The sequence below is a fragment of the Pan paniscus genome, chromosome 23 (genome assembly GCF_029289425.2).
Source record: "Pan paniscus chromosome 23, NHGRI_mPanPan1-v2.0_pri, whole genome shotgun sequence".
NCBI classification, from domain to species: Eukaryota; Metazoa; Chordata; class Mammalia; order Primates; family Hominidae; genus Pan; species Pan paniscus.
The window spans coordinates 42,226,419-42,247,911 of record NC_085927.1 but is presented as its reverse complement, the minus strand read 5'-3'; the positions used below and the strand labels follow the sequence as shown (position 1 = coordinate 42,247,911).

The window sequence follows — 21,493 nt, the reverse complement described above, 5'->3', positions numbered from 1 at the left end:
CATGGTTCACGATGTTCAGAAGACAAAACCCATGTGTTCAGAGGAAACCTGGCTTCTTCTGGCACTGAGGCCAGAGAGAAATGTCCCCATTGAGGAGACACCATGTGTTATTTTTTTCCTTGTATTTCCTCCAGAAAACCCTTTTGCTGTGCCTCAGGATGGGGGAGATGAGATCTGAAATACCCAGTGCAGCCTCCGAGAAGAACAACTTCTACAGAGATGCCAGGGACAGCCGAGGTGGTAGAGAAGGAAATGCTGCCTGTGCCCAAAGCCCCCTTCTGCGGACTTCTAAGATTACGAGCAAATTCAGGGGTAGGGGCTGGGGGTGCAGGGGAGGAGATTCTGAGCCACCTGTCCACAAGTGATAGTCCTGTTTTGGGCTGGTGGCTTCTGAGAGGTGACTTATTGTGGCCTCAGGATGACCAAGACAAAGCAACTCTGGCTGATTCCAGCCAGGAGAATTGAGGCCTGTGAGTTATACCCGTGGTTGAAAACCAAAGCTTCCCTTGCCCCTGCTCCCTCCAATAGCGGCCCCTTGGGGCTATTTGTGTCAGAATATTGAATGTGCGTGTGTGTGTGCGCGCGTGTGATTTGGGGTGTTCTTCTTGTTTGGTTGGTTGGTTGGTTTTTACTGGGGCTTCACCCCTCAAGTTCTCTGATGGGCGCGGGTTACCTTCTGGCTGGGGGTTCTCATCTGTGTCAATGTCCAGGCTGCAAGCTTCTTGCTAAGCACAGGGTACAGCCCCTCTGTGTCTCAGGGAGCACTGGGGATTTGAAAATGCCAGTCAGGGTTGGTTCTTACAGAATTCGTTCCTGTAACAAAAATACTCAGGGACGCATCTCAGGCTGACCACAGGGCAGGTACCAAGTTAAGTGTTTTCATGCACTCTCTCTCACCACATGGGAGGCAGGTATGATTAACCCCCTGCAGAAAAAGCTGCAGAAAAAGCTCACAGTGGGGAAGGGGTGCCCAGGGCCACATGGCCAGGAGGAGACCAACCCCTCGTTTGACCTCAGGGGTGCAGGAACCCAAAGTCCAGGCTCCAACTCCCTGGACATGACGTGCTCCCCAGCCAGGACACACCCTGCACAATGCCAGGAGCATCTCCTTGATGCCTCCACAGGCTGTCGCCCTGAGTTCTCCACCATCACCGCCCAGAGCGCTGATCCACTCAGCACATTCTGGCTAAGCACCTGCTGTGTGCCAGGCCCCATGCTGGGCAGTGATGGGGACAAAAGATGAGTCAGACCTCATCTCTGCCCCTGGGGAGCCTCCCATCTGGTAGGGGCGACAGACACATGGATCTTTGCTGGGCAGGGTAACGAGGCTATGGAAACCCAGAGAGGAGGGTTCTAGAAATCCACCCACTTTCAAGTGGGACTTCCACATAAGCCTAGATGCCCGTAACATCCACCCACAGAGCTAATCACCTCCACTCCTGCCCCGGGGCACCTATGAGATGGCATCACCTAAATGATCACAAACATCTCCAAAGGCCACACTGCCAGTGTAGACACACTCATTCCATGGGTGTTAGTGATACCAAATCTCCCCCAGTGCTCAGGAGGCCCTGCTTAATAAATATATGTGTCCTCTGACCCAGTTTCCTCATTCATCAGATCTAGTGTTCTCACACTGACTGCCCATCCATTCACCAGACACAACAGTGAGCAAGGCAGGTCCCTGCTCACTGTGCTGGCTTTCTAGCTGGGGTGGGAATACAGTGAAGGTGGCAAGGGCAGCGAGTGTTCTGCCGGGAACTCAGTTCGAGGGACAAGTGAGTGAGACCCTCGTGGACCTGGGGTGGTCTGGGAAGGCCTTATTGAGCAGATGATTGAAGGCCAGATTTGAATGACACACAGGAGCCAGTAATAGGCGTTAAAGATAGGAAAAGAGCATTCCAGGAAGAAGGAACAGCTAGTGCAAAGGCCCTGTGGCAGCCACAGGCTTGTTGGTTTCAAGGAAGCATAAGAAAGCCAGGTGGCTGGGACCCAGAGGGAAGGCAGGGGATGAGGGCAAGAGTGTCCAGCCCTGGGCTCCACGGTGAGTCACACTGTGCAAACACAATGCCCTGCCTTTGGAAAAGCAGAACAAACTTGCTAGGGCATAAAGCATCCTCCATTCTCCCTGGCTCTTCATCCTCTCAACAGCCCCATGAAGAAGGGGCTCTCCCCATTTTATGGATGAGAAGACAGACTCAGCCGGGTCAAGTGGCTTGCCCAGGGTCACACAGGTCAGCTGTGGAAGACCCAGGCCCCTGGCCTCAGTCTTTGGGTCCAGCTGTCTCCTCCAGGCAGTGTTGCCAGTGTCCAGGCATACGGCTTGGCAGAGGCAAAGTGGGAGAACCTGTGCTGGGGGGGGGGGTCTCAATTAGAGAAAGGCATGGCTTCCTCTCCCCTGACATGAGCAATCCCAGGGCACCCCCCAGGCCCATGTTGCCATAAGGGGGTGCACAGCCTGTCTGCTAGCCCAGCTGGGGCAGCCACAGCTGTGTCCCACGTGCAGTGCCTTGGAAGGCAGAGGAAGCCTTGGGGTGGGGGCCCAAGACCCAGATTCTGACATCAGCTCTGCCACTGAGAGCAGCAGGACCTCAGGCAAGGTCTGTTCCTTCAGTTTCCCCATCAGTAAGAGGAAGGAGTCAGATGGATATTTAAGGAGTTTGCAACCCTCATGTCCTGCTGTCCTGGATGATGCTCTATAGGTGCTTCCTCTGCCAAAAAGGAACTGGTGGCCTTGCCTCCCTCTCCTGGACACCTAAGGTCAGAGGTCACTGCCAGACAGAGCTGGAGTCCACGTAAGCATCCCTTGAGATTTACAACCTTCTAGGAGGACATTCCTTCTGCCACTGCCCCGTCCCCCCTCCCCACCCACCCCACCACCCTGCCACCACCCAGAGGTCTTTTCAGGAATAACTGAAAAACTCATGGGGTTTGTGGTCCTGCTGCTCTACCAAGTCCCTCTTGGGCAGCTGGGCTGAGGACTGGAACATTCTGTGGCAAGCAAGAGGCCTCAGCAGAGATCATCAAGACCCAGCACACATGGTATAGATAGCTTGCAGCAAAGGCAGGTGCAGAGTGCAGCCAGCCACAGCACCCTCCTTCCCGCAGGTCACCCCCACGAGCCACTTAACCTCTCAGAGCCTCTGCTTCTTATCTGTCAAGTGTGTGAGGTGGGGTGCCAGGGGGTCACGGCCCTTGCTGTCTCACGGAGGAGCCGAGGGGTGAGAACCGTGTGCACGTGGGTGTGAACACTTGGTGTGGAAAGCAGGTGTGTGTGTGTATTCAATCCCCCAGTGGTGTCAAGGGCTCCTGAAAACCCCGTGGGTCCCCAGGTCATTGTGATAAACACTGTCCCCATCCTGCTGTGGTTGTGGCTGGCAGGTCCTTCAATGAGTAGAGTGTCCCTGAGAACAAGATGGATGCAGGGTAGTGACAAGTTTAAGCGTAGATTTCTAGAGTCATCATTTTTTAGCAACTCAACCTGATTTTTTAAGCTGCCTACTCTTACTTTTTGCTGTGAGCTTCTGTCCATCACCATGTAATTTGTAATAATAATACAAAAAGAAAAACACGAGAGAAAGAAGAGGACAAGATGTCCACAGAGGAATCTGCATTCGAGGCTGCTTTGCAGAACTACCGCGTTTGTAAGGACTGTTTCTCACTGGGAACTGTGTGATTCACGAGCAGTTTTATGCTTTCCCTCTCATCTGTGTATGGTGTGATTATTGTGTGTTTTGGAATCTCTTTTCAGAACCAATAGCTGGTAGTACCCGCTGGCTCGCTGCCCTCATGTTAGCCTCTGAACATGCCCTGCACCTAGAGAAGCAGCCTGCTCACCCACCTCACCTGGACCCTCCAGCCACCAGGCCAGCAGCTGACCATAACATAACATGAACCCAGGAGGCAGAGCTTGCAGTGAGCTGAAATCGTACCACTGCACTCTAGCCTGGGCGACAGAGTGAGACTGTCTAGGTAGGTAGGTAAGAAGGAAGGAATAACAGACCTGGATGAAGTTATTGGGAACATGTGCAACAGGCCTTAATTGACAACACAAGTACATACATGCACACATGCATACATATGCATACATGGGTGCACACACAACCAGCTGTGCATGCACACACATGCATGGACACACAAGCACATGCCCTCACACACATACATGTGATTTCATAGGTAGATCTGATCCCTCTTGCTGTCTCCAATGCTCTAGAAAGCAGCAAGTAGGCAGCTGACAGTGTTCCCAGGGTGGGTGGCATCTCCCCTCATCATCAGAAAGATTCAAATGTGGCCCAGAGCTGAAGAGAAGGACTTGGGAATGTCAGGGGAAACACAGCCAGGAATGGGGGGTTAACAGGCTTCTTTGGCCAGGAGATGGTTTCCAGTTCACCGTCATCCCAAAAGCTCTCTTCAGGTCATGTCAAACAGACCAGGGCTGTGGGTGTGGCTGAGCCTGACACTGACTCCCCCACAGGCTGCTGTCCAGGTCAGGTCAGGATTCCAGCCTGGTGGGGCCAGGCCCTTTACATCCCTCTAGCTGCTGTCCACACCCAGGCCCCTCCACTGGCTTGGCTGCCTTCGCAATCACCGTGTCTATCAGAGACTGTGCCATTCAAGGACATGGGGTTCCTGGAGGTGCAGACTTGTAAAATTTTTTAATTGGCTTATTTTAATTTTTCAACTTGGGTGTACTGGCCCCCATCAACAGGAAGAGCCTTCGGAAGTGAATTTACAGATTTCCCCCATGTTTGAAATTAACATAACATGAACCCAGGAGGCAGAGCTTGCAGTGAGCTGAGATCGTACCAGTGCACTCCAGCCTGGGTGACAGAGTGACTCTGTCTAGGTAGGTAGGTAAGAAGGAAGGAAGGAATAACAGACCTGGATGGAGTTATTGGGAACATGTCTTATCAATGTTGAAGGGCCACCCATCACTGCAGGGAGACATCCACGTGGGTTGTTTTTGTCTGCTGTGAAAATCTAGGGTTGGAAACATGGAAGCAAACTGCAGGGATTCTTAATCATCCTGCTCACATGGTGGGCATCAGAGGGTGGCTGCCCGGCCCCCACAGCATCGGGACAGTCAGAGAGGCCATGACTGGATGACACCCTAATCACTGCCCTTTGCAGTCCAGGACTACATCACCGGGCTGGGACCATGCCCTATGCCCTCCGGAAGACAAGCCTGTGCACTTACTATGTGCCAGATGCTATGCACAGTGCCCTAGTTCCTTGCTGTAGCACGAACACGTCCCACACTGGTGCTTAAGTGCATGCAAACAACTTTGGGGGTTGTGGCCCGAAAAGCTCAAATGTTAAGCAGTCAGGCGAGCTAGAAGAGGTCAGGATCCTCCTAGAAAACCCATTCAGTGACACGGACTTCCCTCACCTATTCAACAGACACTTGCCGAACGCCTGCCGCTTGCCTGGCCCTGTACCCAGGGCCCTTCTGGGAACCATTCCTGCTATAGCTGGGACCACCGGTGAAATGACTAGTTGTGCCTAACAGACACACTCAGATTCACAAAATGAATTCAGAAGTCCCACCCAGGAAAGTGACCTTGGAGATGTCATTGCCCCCACCACCCCAGTTTCTAGTCCAAACCCCTGGCCAACAGCTGGTGCTAGATAGATGCTTGATGAAGAGCAGATTAGACTATTAGTTACTCTGTACCTAAAACTCCTATCTTCACATCAAAGCCCTGATAGATTTGCCCTTAACAGACTGAAATCCAGGGCTGCTACAGGGTTCACCTCCAGGAGGCACCATTCACGACACTGTCCCATAAATGGTAATGGGCTCCCAGGGATACCGTGTACATAGACTGCACTGAGAATGGTCACCCTTGGGTTTGTACAATGAGGTACCCTGTTGAATGACCCTAAACCAGTCTCCAAAATGTGCAGGATCCCACATTGGTCAGCACCATCCTTGAGCACAGGATCAAAAACTATAGATGACATGGCCACCCTGGCCACAGCTGGAACCAAGCTGGTTGCCCGAGAGAGAGCGCCTTTTCTTGGAATTGCACGTCAGTTTCTCATACCCAGTTTCTTCCTATTGTTCCCCATTTCCCGTTTTAAAGCTAGTGGCATACATCATAGTCAAATAACCAAGCAGTCAGTGTCTGGACAATGTGCAGTAACGAGGTGGGGGCTGCAAGGGTGAGAGGCTCAGTCACCTTAACAAGGCAGAAAACCTCCCACAAAAGGGTGATGTGTCCTTCCCAGGGCCAGCCAGACAAGGGCACGCAGCGGCAGGGATTGGGGGATGGAAATATTTTCTCTCCTGTAAACTCTGACTTCCTGTGGGCAGGCATGGGGTCTCTCTCAGAGCTGATAACCAGGAAAACCAAAAACCAATAATATTCCTAATAATACTGGAGTGTAACAATAATGTTTTTTTCACTGACCGCTGTTGCTCTTTTGTCTTTATATACAGTAGTTTTTGTTTTTGAGACCGAGTCTCGCTCTGTTGCCCAGGCTGGAGTGCAGTGGCGCAATCTCGGGTCACTGCAAGCTCCACCTCCCGGGTTCACGCCATTCTGCCTCAGCCTCCTGCGTAGCTGGGACTACAGGCGCCCACCACCACGCCCGGAGAATTTTTTGTATTTTTAGTAGAGACGGGGTTTCACCATGTTAGCCAGAATGGTCTCGATCTCCTAACCTCGTGATCCACCTGCCTCGGCCTCCCAAAGTGCTGGGATTACAGGCGTGAGCCACTGCGCCCGGCCTATATACAGTAGTTTTTATAACAATGTCCTTAGGTTTTAATAAAGGAGTGTCATGTCAACTGTTCCCTAGATTGACGTTTGCTTCAATGTTTCAAAATGAGCTCAAGGGAACCTGTGCCCACATAATTTGTCATTCTGTAGGGGAGGGTGGAGGATCTGGGACTGGGGTCCCAGCCAAGGTGGTGTTAGGGGGAACTGGGCACGTGAGTCCATCCTGAACACTCAATGCCAATGGCAGGTGGACGCCACCTCTAAAGGGGCAAGGTCAGAGAGGAGTGACAGTGCCCTGAATCTGGCACTGGCACCGGACAAGACAGAGCTGAAAGCACATGGGGGGGTGGGGGGACAGGGCCAATCACTGCAGATGGCATGCCTTCAGTGGCCCCTGGTGTGACATGCCATGTGCCTCTTGTTTCTCATCTCATAGGCAAGGGGACAGAGTAACCTCCTTTAATGAGCACCATGCTCCTGAAAAGCCACTGTCCCTCACACTGGGACCGTGTGTCCCTCACGCTGAACACAGTTGATTCTGGCCCCACCTGCCAGCAGGAGGAGTTAGGATGCAGGAGAAGGGACAGGCTGCACAGTGGAGAAAAGCGGCACCAGATCTTGCAGCCCAGTCCCACCTCACCTGGGGCCCAGAGGCCCTCACCACCTGAAATCTGATGATGGGGATACCAGACCGCTGGCATCCCCCAGGCAATGGATAGTGGCAAATGCTATTTTTCTCCAGAGAGGTCTCGTCATCTGATGCTTCAAAATATTTCTGCCAACAATTTGTTAAGTATATCTTTCGTGGCACACAATCAGAGATCAGCAGGTACACAAGGCAGCAATGTGAAGAAGCAACAGAGGCACAAGGATTAGGAGACAGGCAGAGAGACTACAAGCCCGGGAGCAGTCAGACACGTGTCTTCACACAGCCACACTTACTTACTGTGCTCCAAATACATAAAATCACATCTGAAACCCATAAAAAAAAATACAGGAAAATTTTTAAAGAGCTGATTAGAAACTGGAGAAATTTTTTTAAAAGTACATAATAACCCAAATTAAGGTCTCAGTACGTGAGTTGAAAAGCAGATTACATAAGACAGTGTGGTATTGGCAAAAGAACAGACAATGAACAGAATATATAGCCCAGAAATAGACCTACATAAAATAGCTGATCTTTGACAGAGGAGCAAAAGCAACAGAATGGAGGAAAAAATAGTCTTTTCAAGAAATGGTGCTGGAACAAGTGGACATTCACGTGGAAAAATACGAATCTGAACACAGACTTTACACTCCACAAAATTAACTCAAAATGGATCATAGACCTAAGTGAAAAAGAAAAAAACAAAGAAAAAAAACAACTGTAGAACTCCTAGAATATAATACAGGAGAAAATCTAGATGACCTTGGTTTGGCAATGACTTGTTAAATACAACACCAAAGACACGATCTATGAAAGAAACAATTGATAAGTTGGACTTCATTAAAATTAAACATTTCTGCTCTGTGAAATACTATCGAGAATGAAAAGACAAGCCAAAGAACGGGAGAAAATATTTGCAAAAAGACACATCTGATAAAGGATCATTAGCCAAAATATACAAAGAATTCTTAAAACTCAACCATAAGAAAACAGAGCCAGGCACAGTGGCTTGCACCTGTCATTCCAGCTATTTGGGAGGCTGAGGCGGGAAGGTCACTTCAGCCCAGAAGTTCGAGATCAGCCTGGTAGCTACAGTGAGACCCTGTCTCAAAAAAGAAAAAGAAAACAAGCTGGGCATGGTAGCTCACGCCTGTAATCCCAGTACTTTTGAGAGGCTGAGGCGGGTGGATCACCTGAGGTCAGGAGTTCGAGACCAGTCTGACAAACATGGTGAAACCCCCATCTCTGCTAAAAATACGAAAAAAAACCCACAAAAATAGCCATGCATGGTGGTGCATGCCTGCAATCCCAGCTATTTGGGAGGCTGAGGCAGGAGAATCACTTGAACCCAGGAGACAGAGGTTGCAGTAGGCTGAGATTGCACCATTGCACTCCACCCCGGATGACAGAGCAAGACTCTCAAAAAAAAGAAAGGAAAAGGAAACAATGTGATTAAAAAATGAGCCAAAGACCAAAGAAGATACACAGGCAGCAAATAAGCATCTGAAAAGATGCTCCATCTCATATGTCATCAGAAATGCAAATTAAAACAATGAGATACCATGACACACCTATTAGAATGGCCAAAATCCAGAACACCAGCAACACCAAATGCTGGTGAGAATGTGGAGAAACAGGAGCTCTCATTCACTGCTGTGGGAATGCAAAATGGTACCCACTTTGGAAGACAGTTTGGCACTTTCTTACAAAACAAAACATATTTTTACCATCCGACTCAGCATTCACACTTCTTGGTATTTACCCAAAGGAGTTGACAACTTATGTCCACACAAAACCTGCACATGGGTGTTTATAGCTTTATTCATAATTGCCGAAACTTGGAAGAAACCAAGATGTCCATCTGTAGGTGGACAGATATAAACTGTGGTACATCCAGACAATACAAGATTATTCAATGCTAAAAAGAAATGAGGTATCAAGCCATGAAAAGACATGGAGGAAACACAGATGCATATTACTGAGTGAAAGAAGCCAATCTGAAATTGTGATTTTCCCACAAGGAAATTCCATGTGGACAAAGGACAGACAGAACTCAAAGTCCTCCTTCTGCTCACGTGAGACAAATGCATGTCTGATTTGCTTCCTCTGACCTATTGTTTCACTAAAGCCAAACTAAGGTAGAAGTGGCTACTCCTCTACGCCACCCCACATGTAGATTGTGTTTTTGGTGAAAGGCTGGCTGATCAGAGACTCAATGCAAACATTTGTCTCTTACTTACCTATGACCCAGAAGTCCTTTACCCCACTTTGAGTTGTCCCACCTTTCTGGACTGAACCAATGTATACCTTACACATATTGATGATGTTTCATGTCTCCCTAAAATGTATAAAACCAAGCTGTGCCCCAACCACCTTGGACACGTGTCGTGAGGATCTTCTGAAGCTGTGTCATGGGTGTGTCCTTAATCTTGGGAAAATAATCTTTCTAAATTGATTGAGATCTGTCTCAGAGACTTTTGGGTTCACACCCATATCCTGAAAACTACAAAACACTGCTTAAAAAAAGAAAAAACAATAAATAAGTAAACAAATTATTTTTTTAAAAAAGAAAACACTGCTGAAGGAAATCTAAATAAATGAAGAGATGTGACATATTCACAGATTGAAATACTCAACAAAGATGTCAATTCTCCCCAAATCAGATTGATGTCAGTTATCTCCAATTCCTGCCAAAATCCCAGGAAGATTTTTTTGAAGACAGACAAAATTATTCTAAAATTTATACAGAAAAGCAAAGGACAAGAATAGCTTAAGATAATTTTGAAACAGAGTAAAGTGGGAGAAATGGGGGTAATCACTCAACCCAATTTTACTACTTACATAGCTATAACAATCAAGTCTACATAGTTTTGTTAGAAGGACAGACACACAGATGAATGGAACAGAACAGAGAACTTAAATAGACCCACACATATTTGCCAAATTGGTTTTTGGCTAAGGGGCAAAAGCAGTTTGATAAGGGAAAGATAGGCTTTCCAACAAATGGTGCTGGAGCAATTGGACATTCATAGGAAAAGATAAAATAGACCCTTGAGATAACTACCTAAGTCTTACATACTAAGTAAAAATAATATTAAAGTAGAATATAAATTTAAATGTTAAATGTAAAACTATAAAACTTTGGGAAAATATTCCTTAAAATAAAAATTGATTAATTGGACTTAATCACAATTAAAATGTTTTGCTCTGTGAGAGACCCTGTTAAAGAGAGGAACAGACAAGCTACAGACTGTAAAAAAAAATTTCAAACCACATACCCAACAAAGGACTAGTAGCTAGACACACACACACAAAAACACTCAAAAGTAAACAGTAAAAGACAAAAACCATCAAAGTAGACATGAAGAGACATTTTACTGAGGATATCCATTTAAAGAGGATATACAAAGGGCAAATAATTTTGAGGAAGTCCAATTTATCTATTTTTTATATTGTTGCTTGTGACTTTGGTTTCATATCTAAGAAACCATTGCCTAATCCAAAGTCATGAAGAATTACCCATATGTTCTCTTCTAAGAACTTTATAGTTTTAGCTCTTACATTTAGGTCTTTGATCCACTTTGAGTTAATTTTGTATATGGGAAGGTAGAGGTCCAACTTCATTCTTTTTCATGTGGATATCCAATTGTCAGTACAATTTGTAATTGTTCTGGCACCACTATCAAAAACCAACTGACCATAAATGTGAGGGCTTTTTTTTTTTGTACTTTAGATTATGTTCCTTTGATTAGTATACCTATTCTTATGCCAGTACCATTCTCTTTATTAGCATAGCTTTGTTGTAAGTTTTAAAACTGGGAAGTTTGAGTCCTCAAACTTTGTTCTTTTTCAAGACTATTTTGGCTAATATGGGTCTCTTGCATTTCCATATGAATGTCAGGATCAGCTTGTCAATTTTTGCAAATAAGGTAGCTAGGATTTTGAGAGGGACTTTGTTGAATTTATAGATCAATTTGGTGAGTATTGTCACATTAACAATATTAAGTATTCCAATCCATGAACATAGGATGTCTCTTTATTTATTTAGACCTTTTAAAATTTCTTTCAAGAATGTTTTGCAGTTTTCAGGATATAAGTTTTATACTGTTTTGTTAAACACAGACAGCAAATAAGTACATGAAACAATATTTAACATCATTAATCATTAGGCAGATGCATATTAAAACCACAATGTAGTATCACTACACACCTATCAGCATAGCAAAAATAAAACACCTTGCTGGTGGGGCTGTAAAATGTTACAGCTACTCTGGAAAACAGTTTGATAGTTTCTTTAGAAACTGAATATGTGGCTGGGCGTGGCGGCTTACTCCTTTAATCCCAGCACTTTGGGAGGCCGAGGTGGCTGGATCATGAGGTCGGGAGTTCGAGACCAGACTGGTCAAGATGGTGAAACCCCGTCTTTACTAAAAATACAAAAATTAGCTGGGCGCAGTGGTGGGCGCCTGTAAGCCCAGCTACTTGGGAGGCTGAGGCAGGAGAACTGCTTGAACCTGGGAGGTGGAGGCCGCAGTGAGCCGAGATCGTGCCACTGCACTCCAGCCTGGGCGACAGAGCAAGATTCCGTCTCAAAAAAAAGAAACCTGAACATGCAACTACCATCTAACCCAACAACAGTACTCCTGCACATTTATTCCATTTAAATTAAAACTAATGTTCATACAAAAACCTGTAAATAACATTTATAGCAACTTTGTTTATGACAGAGATAAAATGATGAAAAACACGTGGGAAAAATCCACATGTACTTCAACTGGAGAATGGTTAAACAAATTGTAGTACATTCATAACATGGAATACTATGCAACAATAAAAAGTAACTATTGATACATGCAAAAATCTGGATGAAGCTCCAGATATTACGCTTAATGAAAAAGCCAACCACCATTGTATTTATATAACACTCTTAAAATGATGCAATTATAAAAATGGATACCATATTAATGATTGTCAAGGATTAAGGAGGGGGTGGGGCAGGAGGAAAGTGGGTGTGGCTATCAAAGAGCCACAGGAGGGATCCTTGTGATGGAAATGCCCTGTATCTTCAAGTGTTTTGATGTCAGTATCCTAGTTGTGATATTGTAATGTAGTTTTGCAAGATGCTGCAGCTGAAGGAAACCAAGTAAAAGAATGTCTCTGTACTACTTCTCACAATTGCATGTGCATATGCAATTATCACAGAATAAAAAGGTTTAATTTACAAAATCAGATTAGATACAACTGGAGAGATAATTAATCAACCTGAAGATATGTCACAAGAAAACATCCAGAATGAAGAGCAGGGGATAAAAGGATGAAAAACACAGAAAAGTACTTAGCAGTCATAGGAGATATGTAACAAATACAATTGTTCCGGTAGGCAAGGTGAAAGGGATTGGAGGAGAAATACTATTTGAAGAGATAAAAGGCTAAGAATTTTCTGCAACTACTGAAAGACATCAAGCCACAAATCAAGAAGCTCTACTAAACTGAAGTAGAAGACAAAGAGAAAACCTTGAAAGCAGTCAGAAAAGTGGTGGGGTGGGGGTGGAGATTAACTTCAAAGAAGCACAATTAGACTTACAAACTACAATAAAAGTACTGGAAACTAGAAGACAATATAATATTATTTTATACTACTATATCAAACAGTATATATGTTTGAATTCTAAACCTAGCAAAAATATCTTTCAAGAGTGAAGGTAAATTAAGACTTCTTAGAAAAGATTAAAATTTTTAGAATATATAGCTAATAACTAATAGGCCCCAACTTTAAAAAATATACCAAAGTGTCTTCTTTAGACAGTAAAACAAATGATCCTAGGCAGAGGTTGATGATACAGAAAGGAATAAAGAGCAACAGGAAGGTTATATCTGGGGCAAATCTAAATAAAGAATGGCTGATTTGATGGCTGTAATGTCTCATGGGTTTTAAAATATACAAAAATAAAATACACAACAACTGCAGAGAACACAGGAGGGGTATAAATTAAACTATCGTTAGGTCCTTGGATTGTCCAGGAATACCAAACAATATTTACAATATTATGTCACGGATGCATTTTGTAATCTCTAGGGTAACCGTTGCAATAACAGTAAAAGAAAATATAACTTCCAAGCTAATATTAAGGAAAACATGGAATGACAAAATGCACTTATCCAAAAGAAGAAAACAAAAATTGAGAAGAAAGAAGAATATAAAACAGGTGGGACCAAAAAACCCACATCATTAAAACATTTAAAACCAAATATTTTAGTAATTACATCAAATATAGGTGAATGAAATGCACCGTTTAAAACACAAAGACTGGCCGGGCGCGGTGGCTCACGCCTGTAATCCCAGCACTTTGGGAGGCCGAGGCGGGTGGATCACGAGGTCAGGAGATCGAGACCATCCTGGCTAACACGGTGAAACCCCGTCTCTACTAAAAATACAAAAAAAAAATTAGCCGGGCGTGGTAGCGGGCGCCTGTAGTCCCAGCTACTCGGGAGGCTGAGGCAGGAGAATGGCGTGAACCCGGGAGGCGGAGCTTGCAGTGAGCCGAGATCGCGCCACTGCACTCCAGCCTGGGCGACAGAGCGAGACTCCGTCTCAAAAAAAAAAAAAAAAAAAAAAAAAAAAAACACACAAAGACTATCAGATAGGATTTTTAAAAAACCAAAAACACCAACTATATGTTACTTATAAAAGACATTTACAACATTAGGTCACAGAAAATAAGTGCAAGTAAAAGGATGGGAAAAGACATGCTGTGCAAGCACTAACTCAATAAACAGAAAAACTCGTGTATCTGTAATAATATTAAAGTATACTTAAAGATGAGAAGTATTAGCAAAGATATAGAATAACATTTCATAATGATAAAAGCCAATTCTACAAGAAAATGTCACTATCTTAAATTGGTAGGCACCTACTGACACATAACCTCAAAATATATATAGCAAAACTGATAGAACTATAAGAAGTAGACAAAAATCACAATTATACTGGGAAATTTTAACCTACCTCTCTCTACAACAGGTCAATCAGATGAAAAATAAGTAAGAATATGAAGAACTGAATGTGATTAAGAAATCTACCTAGTGGAGATATCTAGAACAATGCATTCAACACATACCAATACACATTTTCCTCATACAGACACAGAACTTTTACAAAAAGTTATGTTATACTGTATAATTAAGCAAGTATCAGTGAACTTCAGAGGACTTTATTTGACCACAATGCCATTAAGATAGAATTCTATAAAATATATATATATAGGAATTTTCTACTATATTTCTCACAGTCCTGAAGTCTGGGAAGTCCAAGATCAAGGCACTGGCAGATGTGGGGTCTGGGGAAGACTCACTCTCTGCCTCCAAGATAGCACCCTGTTGCTGTGTTCTCTGGGGATGAATGCTGTTTTCCAAACATATGGGGATTTTCTAGCATATACACACACACATATACACTAGAAAAAAATACATATCTAGTATGTACATATTAGAAAATATGTGTGTACATATTAGAAAATTCCTATAGTTCCATATATATTCCATATATATTAGAAAAATATATATCATATATCTAGTATTTATTATATATAATATCTAGTATATATTATATATAATATCTAGAATATAATATATCTAGTATATATATTATATATAATATCTAGCATATGTATTATATATATTATATATAATATCTAGTATATTTGTTATATATATATACTAAAACCCCGTCTCTACTAAAAATATAAAAAAATAGCCAGGCGTAGTGGTGCACAACTGTAATCTCAGCTTCTCAGGAGACTGAGGCACGAGAATCACTTGAACCTGGGAGGCAAAGGTTGCAGTGAGCCAAGATTGTGCCATTGCACTCCAGCCTGAGTGACAGAATGAGACTCCGTCTCCAAAAAAAAAAAAAGAAAAGAAAAAAATATATATACATACATATATATACACACACACATATATATAAAATATAAAAATTTCCATACATTTGGAAAACAAGAAATATAAATATGCTAAGGTCAAGGAATAAATCATAATGAAAAGTAGAATACATTTGAGTATAAGGGAATTGTTACATATTAAAACTTATGTGATTCAGATAAGTGCTTAAAAGAAAATTCAAGCTTAAGAGCCTATCGTGGTAAAGAAATCAAAGAACATCTAAATTAATGAAGAGACCTAGCATGTTCATGAGTTGGAAGACAACACAGTAAATGTGTCAGTTTTCCCCAAGTTGATACACAAGTTTGACTGAAAACTAATGTCAGCCATACTTCTCACAAATTAAAAATAGAACAGTTGACCCCGGCGCAGTGCCTCACACCTGTAATCCCAGCACTTTGGGAGGCCAAGGTGGGCGGATCACGAGGTCAGGAGTTCAAGACCAGCCTGACCAATACGGTGAAACCCCGTCTCTACTATAAAAATACAAAAAATTGGCCAGGCATGGTGGCGCACACCTGTAATCCCAGCTACTCGGGAGGCTGAGGCAAGAGAATCACTTGAACCCAGGAGGCGGAGGGTGGCAGCCTGGGTAACAGAGAAAGACTCCATCTCAAAAAAAAAAAAAAAAGAACAGTCAAATAAACACAAAGTATATAAAAAGGAAGAGAACAATGAAGATAAATACACAACTAAAGAAAAAGAAAATAAACATAACACAGAGAGGATCAGCAAAGCCAAATGCTAGCGCTTTAAAAAAATAAAATTGATAAATCCCTGGCAAAATTCATATGATAAAAATGAAAGAAGACAAATTCCAATATCAGAAATTAAAAATAAGACACCACTACACATCCAGCAAGCAAAAAAAAGAGGCTGAAATGGTTCAAATGTATGTTTTCCCCCAAAATTAATATTTTGAAACCTAAGACCCAATGTGATAGTATTGAGTTGGGGCCCTTAGGAAGTGATTAAGTCCTGAGGATGGAACCCTCATGAATGGGATTAGTGACATTATAAAAGGGCTGGAGGGGACTTTCTGGGCCTTTTTGCCTTTCCATCTCTTCTACCATGTGAAGACACAGCATTCATCCCCAGAGGACACAGCAACAAGCTGCCATCTTGGAGGCAGAGAGTGAGTCTTCCCCACACCCCACATCTGCCAGTTCCCTGATCTTGGACTTCCCAGTATTCAGAACTGTGAGAAATAAATTTCTATTGTTTGTAAGTTACCCAGTCTGAGGTATTTTGTCACAGCAACCCAAAAGGACTAAAAAGGAAATTGTTATGAAAAAATCATATCCAAAGCATTTGAAAATATAAAATACTTTAAAAAGTACAAATTTTCAAAGCTGATATTAGAAAAATAGAAATTTAAAGAGTCCTATAGTAATTAAATAAATTGAATCCATAACCAAATCTTTCCCACTAAGAAAACCCCAGGGACAAGGATGAAGCTGGAAACCATCGTTCTCAGCAAACAAACTAACACAGGAAGAGAAAACACCACATGTCCTCACTCATAAATGGGAGTTGAACAATGAGAACACATGGACACAGGGAGAGGAACATCACACACCGGGGCCTGTCAGGGGATGGGGGCAAGGGGAGGGAGAGCATCAGGACAAACACCTAATGCATGCAGGGCTTAAAACCTAGATGACGGGTTGATAGGTGCAGCAAACCACCACGGCACATGTGTACCTATGTCACAAACCTGCACATTCTGTACATGCATCCCAGAACTTAAAGTTAAAATAAAATTAAAAAAAAAAAAAAAGAAAAACCCAGGCCCTACAAATTCAACCAAACATTTAAGGAAGAGATCATGCCAATCATAAGCTCTTCTAGAAACCACGCCAATCATACACAAGCTCTTCCAGAGAATAGAAAAGCAATAGAAAATGAATATTAAAGAGCATAAAATGGCCTCAATTCATTTTTGAGACTAGAATTACCCTGATACTAAAACCTGACAAAGTAAGTCTCACTCATCAGCCTAGATGCAAAAATACCAATTAAAAGACAATAAGACAGAATCAGCATGACCTAATCAGGTATATGAACAGGAATGTCAGTGCATTAGTCCATTCTCACACTACTATAAGACATACTTAAGACTGGGTAACTTATAAAGAAAAGAGGTTTAATGACTCACAGTTCCGCATGGCTGGGGAGGCCTCAGGAAACTTACAATCATGGCAGAAGGCACCTCTTCACAAGGTGGCACATGGTGGCACACGCCTGTAATCCCAGCTACTCAGGAAGCCGAGGCAGAATCGCTTGAACCGGGAGGCAGAGGTTGCAGTGAGCTGCACTGCACTCCAGCAACAAGAGCGAAACTCCGTCGCAAATGAAACCAGAAAGGAGAGAAGCGTGATGGCGGCAGCCCCTTATAAAACCATCAGATCTCCTGAGAACTCACTCACTCTCACGAGAACAGCATGGAGAAACCACCCCCATGATTCAATTATCTCCACCTGGTCCCACCCTTGACACCTGAGAATTATTACAATTCAAGGTGAGATTTCGGTGAGGACACAGAGCCAAACCATATCAATCAGGTTGCTTTGACATCAGAAAACAATAAATATAATTAGGAGAATTAACATTTTTTCTTTAATAGAAAAATATATGATCATTTCAAGAGATACAAAAAAAATGTAAAGTTCAACAGCCATTCAAGATAAAAACAGCTAGGCAAGCTAGGAGTCCAAGGGAACTTTCTTTTAAGAGACACTAGATAGCCACAAAAAATTACAGAAAAATCTTATTTGTCTCAATACTTGAAATATGGAAAGCTTTCCTTTCCTGTAAGAAGCAAGCCCATGGTCCCAGCTATCATCACTGCTACCCAGCATTGACTATGAAGTCCCAGGCAGTACAGCAAGACACAGACAAGAAATAAAAGGTATAAGGATCAAAAAGGAAGAAATTTTCAAACATCACCTTTCACAGATGATATGATCATATAGGTAGAAAACCTAAAATAATCTAACATAAATTATTCCCAGTAGCTAAACATTAAGAAGTATGTAATCCCAGCAGTTTGGGAGGCTGAGGCCGTCGGATCACCTGAGGTCATGAGTTCGAGACCAACCTGACCAACACGGAGAAACCCTGTGTCTACTAAAAATAAAAAATTATCCAGGCGTGGTGGTGCATGCCTGTAATCCCAGCTACTCGGGAGGCTGAGGCAGGGGAATCGCTTGAACCCGGGAGGCAGAAGTTGCGGTGAGGCACATTGCACTTCAGCCTAGGGAACAATAGCAAAGCTCCAACTCAAAAACAAAAAAAAAAAAAAGAAAAAAACAAAAGAGACAGAGAAAGCAATATGTTATCTCATTCATGCAAAATCTAATGTGGGTTGGTGAAAACCCCTTTAGTTCTAGGCATCCTTCATCCTGTCCACCATCACCTCACTGGTGGCCTCCAAGGTCACCATGATGAAAGACAGAGTGTTAGGGAAACATATCAACTTTTAAACTTTGGCCCAGAAGTGATACATGGCATTTCCACTCACATTTCATTCGCTAGAACTAGTCACATGGCCCCACCTAACTACCAGGTAGTAGGAAGTGCAATCTTCCTGTGCGCCCCTCTGGTCATTGTTTTTCCCATATGTAGAACATACTCTCACTTTCTCAAGAGAGAAAACCTCACTTGAAATCGTCAGCAAATCCAGCTTGAAATTGAGGGTCTTCTTAGGCTAGGCACAGTGGCTCATGTCTGTAATCCCAACACTTTGGGAGACCAAGGCAGGTGGATCACCTGAGGTCAGGAATTTGAGACCAGCCTGACCAATATGGTGAAACCTCATCTCTAAAAAAAAAAGAAAGAAAGAAAGAAAGAAAGAAAGAAATTGAGGGTCTTCAAGTGAACTGCCTAGTGCTCTCCATCAGGTCTATACCTGCTTCTTCTTGGTCTGGAGAGTTATAAACTAGAAGAGACATATTACTTGCCTCCTATATAGACCCAATATTCAATGATGAAGTAGGGTTAGGGCAACTGCAATAAACACTTTTACTTTTAAACGGAGAGAATGAAGACAGGTAGGGGTAACAATTCTGAAATCCTTCTGAGTAGACATTGGGAAAGCTCCTACGCTCGTTAGAGAAGGTTTCTTCATTAAGCTTCTCTAGGAAGCAGTCCCTTGTTCCTTGTTCTCCCTGGCCCTTTTGTCATTCCATCACTCTCCTTGGCCACATCTGAAATGGACGTGGAAGAATATGCTGTGTTTGGACTGTGAAACTCAGCTGCTTTTCGCCCATGGAAAATTAGCGAGCCATAGCTTGTTTTAAGTCATGAATAGTCTGAGCCTTTTTTAGTTCAAACTGTGGGTTTCTTTTGTAATACAATGTCCTTAAAAACTTAGTCTGCTTTTGATTTGTTTCCAAAGAGTTCCCTGTACCGTAACTCCCCCAAAAGTTATTTTTCAGATGTAGATCTCAACTTATTTACCTTCTTTGCTCCCCCATCTCTCTCACACACAATATCATGGCACTTACCTTGAGTCTATCTGGATCTTTTTAATCTGCCTTTTGCCCTGAGGTAGTTTGGGCCTTTGCTGCTCAATGGTGTTGTCAATCCTGTATCAAGTTAGTTGGCATCTGGAAGCAGTCGGCTTTTTAATTTTGCTAAGCCCTAACTTTCTGGAATTTCTCTATTTCCTTTATTGCTGCTCACAAACTAGCCACTTATTTCTTGTAAGGCTTTGTTGAATGAAGACAACAGCCAAGATATGCTTACAATAGCCTTCTTTCTTAGCCTTCTTAATGCAAGTATGCCATTTAACAAGTGTGTTACCATTAATAGTACAGACTGCCATGCCCCAGCCTCCAGTATCAGCATCCTTGGCATACACCACCAGCCACTAAGCTAATGCTGTATATTTTGGCTTTTTGATACAGCAGCACCAATGATTAGTCGGGACAGGATAGGCTATGCTGAGGTAAAAAACAAAGGGTTGTTTATCGCTCATACAAAGATGATGCAATCAGGCAAAGCTCCAGGCAAGAAACTTTCCTCCATAAAGTGATGCAGGGATCCAACTACTTTCATCTTGTGTCTCCACAATTTCAACACAGAGCCTCCCTGCAGTGAATGTCATGGAAAGGGAAACAGAATAAAGGAGGCACTCCTCATGACCTCATTCCAGAAATAGTGTTGTACACTGCCTTCCTAAAACCCCACAAATTAAAACATACTACAAAAACACTATGACCAAATCAATATGTCATTGGCATAAGAGTGACAGATTAGAATATAAAATATATGTGAGTATATATAATAATGTAATATAACAAAAGTAGCATTTCAATACAGTGGGGAATTATTATTTAATACATAATTATTTTGGTTTTCACTAAACCACAAATATTTAACTGGCATAACAGGCTACCTAGCCAGTAAAAAAAATAAAATTGGACTCCTGTTTTAGCCATATATGAAAATAAGGGCCGGGAGTGGTGGCTCACGCCTGTAATCACAGCACTTTGGGTGGCCGAGGCAGGCAGATCATGAGGTCAGGATATCGAGACCATCCTGGCTAACACGGTGAAACCCCGTCTCTACTAAAAATACAAAAAATAAGCTGGGCGTGGTAGCGGGCGCCTGTAGTCCCAGCTACTCAGGAGGCTGAGGCAGGAGAATGGCGTGAACCCGGGAGGCGGAGCTTGCAGTGAGCCGAGATCGCGCCGCTGCACTCCCGCCTGGGCGACAGAGTGAGACTCCATCTCAAAAAAAATAAAAAGAAAAATAAAAAATAAAATAAAATAAAATAAAAATAAAAAAAGAAAATAAGATTTATATTAAAGGCTTAAATAGAACAATAAAAATTCAGCAAGAAATTCTGAAGGGTTATATCAACACTCTCAACAAAGGGACAGGTTCCTAACCAAGACCAGATACCCGGAAACTATAGAAATGATAAACATTTGGTAATGCAAAAATTAATTTTTGTATGACAAAAGATGATGTAAAGTCAATATATAATTGAGATTTGGAATGCATAGCCACTTGTAAGGCTGAAATTTAAGATACAGAGAACATGCACAAATTGACAGCAAAAAATAAATCTATAAATCTATTGTTGGCAGCTGTGTGAGAAAAGGGTACTCTTATGCACTGCTGCTAGAAATGAGAACTATACCTTCTGTTGAAAGCAATCTGAAAATATCTA

The 21,493-nt window shown here is 43.0% G+C and overlaps 1 protein-coding gene and 1 pseudogene across 1 annotated transcript in view; one reads left to right on the top strand and one right to left on the bottom strand.

Annotated features, from left to right (window-relative positions):
* The window catches only part of LOC134730109 (uncharacterized), a 50,362-nt gene extending 42,733 nt beyond the window's left edge, over positions 1–7,629 (top strand). Inside the window, exon 3 of the mRNA XM_063603207.1 lies at positions 135–7,629. The gene's annotated coding sequence lies outside the window, so the exon portion shown is untranslated. The remainder of the gene's footprint in view (positions 1–134) is intronic.
* LOC100993263 (cleavage and polyadenylation specificity factor subunit 1-like) overlaps positions 1–21,493 on the bottom strand; it is a 48,777-nt pseudogene that overhangs the window by 10,397 nt on the left and 16,887 nt on the right.